The sequence below is a fragment of the Chinchilla lanigera genome, unplaced genomic scaffold, assembly GCF_000276665.1.
Source record: "Chinchilla lanigera isolate Chin_1 unplaced genomic scaffold, ChiLan1.0 scaffold00011, whole genome shotgun sequence".
NCBI lineage: Eukaryota > Metazoa > Chordata > Mammalia > Rodentia > Chinchillidae > Chinchilla > Chinchilla lanigera.
Window position 1 is genome coordinate 35,659,473 of NW_004955412.1, and position 3,393 is coordinate 35,662,865.

Consider the following 3,393-nt stretch of genomic DNA (forward strand, 5'->3'; position numbering starts at 1 on the left):
TTCCCTTCCCTTCCCTTCCCTTCCCTTCCCTTCCCTTCTCTTCTCTTCTCTTCTCTTCTCTTCTCTTCTCTTCTCTTCTCTTCTCTTCTCTTCTCTTCTTTCTTCTCTTTTTCTCTTTTCTTTTCCTTTTTTTATACTGGGTATTTAACCTCAAACCTTTACACTGAGCTACATCTCCAACCCTTTTTTATTTTTTATTTTGAGATAAGGTTCTTGCTAATTTGGTAAATTTCCCTGGCTGGGTTCAAACTTGTGATCTTCCTGCCTCAGCCTTTTAGAGTGCTGGAATTACTAGTATGCACCAAAAGGCCAGGCTCAGATTAATTTTTTACAGTTACTTTCTTTGTGAAGGTTAAAGCAGAGGAGATGTCCTTATGATGACAGCTAAGACTGACCTGTTCAGGGATTTGGCTACTATCTTTCTCTTGGTTCCTCAGAAAATCAGAAAAATGACTCACTTCCACATGAGTGGTATGGAGCAGCAGTGTGAGGACCCATCTTATCTTGATCAGGCCTTGTACAATGGCTAAGTCTAAACCAAAAGCCTACTAAACATCTTATTTAACAGGAGTTATTTTTGGGGCATAAACTCTGTTTAGGATGATGGGAAAGTCCTGCAAATAGGTAGTGGTGGTAGTATACATACTCTGAATACACTTGATACCACTGATTCATATACTGGAAATGGTCATTATGGTCAGTCTCATTTATGTATATCTGTCACAAGAAAAACACATGAGAAAAGTTCCCAGAGGCAAGGAGAAGATGGAAGAAAGAGCAATGCTGTGGAGATTAAAAGGAGAGAGGAAGCCAGACTCGTCATGGTGGGGACAACTTAAAGTGCCACAGATGTTCTTAGTGAAATTCAGAAATATTTGGAAATTATAAATAATTGTATGATGTTGACCAGTGATGTGGGCTGATCGCAGCCAGTTGAGAGCAGAGACAGCAGACAAAGGAGAGTAAAATTTGTGCTGTCAGCGCTGCTGTGCTCTGCAGGTGTGGAGTGAAGTTGGAAATATAGTTTCCTATGGAGGAAAGGACTGGAAACAGTGTCTGTGCCACAGAAATGGATTTCAGCAAAGCAATATGCAGACAGGTATTTGTGCACTGACAGCTGCATTAGTCCTCAGCAACCCCGTGGTGAGTGGAAAATGCATTTAATACACCTAACGTACCAAATGCTCTGACCCAGGAACAGATAGGAATTTAGATTTCATAGTAGAGTTTTCACTTTCACACTGTGAGAAGGTTAAAAAGCTGTAAGTCAAACCATGGTAAGTTAGCAGCCCTCTATGACTGAGTAAAGCGCTTGGTAAAGGGGAGATTAGACTAGTTAGGGGAAGTTGGGTAGTTCATTTCTTTGGTCTTGTTTTCAGCTAGAACAAGTGTCCAGAGCAAGCAATAGCAGGAGGAGCGGCAGCTGCAGAGAGAAGGTGGTGGGAAGACAGAGCAATGTGTGCATATACGTAGCAACATGTGACCAGAACATCTTGGTTTTATGTGATTTGATGCCTGTTTCATTCATAGACGAAAATTAGCAAGTAAAAAAAATCAGTTGGTAGCACTTGCTTTAGACGAACACTTTGTTTGGTTTTTTACATTTGGAGTAGTCACATCACCAAATGCTCCTTATTTTCTATTCTTCTTATGTTACTTTAAAATTTTCCTCTCTAGATATAGAAGGGAAGGATAATAGTTTGTGGTTCTGGGTTTATACTGCTTGAGGTAAACCCTATTTCTTTTCATGAACTAAAACAATCTGGTCCATTTCTTTATCAAGCATTCTTTATGTCATTTATAAGATTAATAATTTAATCAGATGGGTTTCCTTGAAGTTTAAATAAGATATTGCAAGAAAAGCACTTAGAAGCTGCTTGGCAGTTCCTCCCCTTTCCTTTGTCCTCCTCTTCTCCTGTTCTTACCTTTCTTTCCTTTCTTTGTGAGATTTCAGATGCGTAGGAAGTAAGTTTAGGATGTTCCCCAAACCACCTCTTTCTATCCTTCCTACTCAAAGGCAGTGCCTGGATGGACAGATGAGCAGTGTCTGTGAACCAGCTGAAAGTCAGGAAACCAGGCCTCCCCAAAACTAGTTTTTAAGCCCCATGACAAACTCTCCAGGTATCAAAGCACATATTGCCACAGAGAAGCACTGTAGGGCCCTGGTTCTGGCTGCCTGCATTGGTCCCTCATCCTAATATCATTGCACTACTGCTCTGGACTAGATTCCCTCCATTCTCACATTTAAACAAGTCAAAGAAGAATGAGATGACAATGATAAAATTGCCTCAGGACTTACTTTTTTTCAATTAATGATGCTATGCTCAGAGTTAATAAGATTAACATTTTCCAGATCTTTTCCTTAACATGCTTTCCTTATTTCTACATCAAATCTACAAAAGAAACAGGAGAAAGAAATTATCTGTGTTCACTGAGGCCAAGCCATAAAGACAAGGCAGGGACATCATCTACCCCTGCTGAAACTGTCTCCTCTCTGTGAATCCAAAACCCCGAAAGTGGCACTTTTCTCATTTGTCCAGAGAAGTCACCTCAAAATCAAGGAAACGGGAACAGGAACAGGAATTCTCCACAGGACACAGGCACAGGAATTCTACATGGAGCAAACCTTGCTTGTGAAACACCAAGGAGTCCATTGACATAGTACTTGAAGCGGCAGCCAGCTGGGGTCTGTGCCACACACAGTGGGGTGCTGCTCAATCTGCTCATGGCCCTTTCTTTTTCCTTTTCTGCTAAATGCCTAGAGCCAGGCTCAACTCTGAGCAGCTCAGTGCCCATGGCCCCTGAGGAGGGAGGCTGCGCTCCTCTCTGGATGTGTCAGCACTCCAGGGGAGACTGTGCGACGACGGCTGTCACTCCATCCCACTTAGCCAGGTCCTCCTTAGCCTTGACACTTTAATGAACATGCCCAGATTTGTGACCCCTCCAGTGAGGGAGGAAGAGAGAGAATTATTAGAGGCCTCTGCCAAAGGGATAGAGCAATAACATAAATGACCCAAGGGGCAGCCAATGCTGTTCTAAGATAAAGCTCTCACTGGGATCAGCTATGCCTTGAAAATATCAGAGTGATTGACTGGCAGGTGCTTGGGGTGGAGGGCAAAGTGGGGAGAGGGTGGGTGCAGAGGGTCCCCTCCCAGTGGGTTCCATAGTATTCCTGCTGGGCTTGTGGCACCATCATCAGAAAGACTGTACCAGTGATTTGGCTTGGTCTCCAGAATCTGTGAGATACCTCATGCCACCTCTGTGCCCACACCCCAGCCTATATAGCAGGGTGAGAAAGGAGTCTTGTTCTCAGTGATGAAATTTAGGAAAGGAAATACCTTGTCTTCCTGGATAATCTATTCTAAGGGGCACTAAAGAAGAGACACTCTTGCT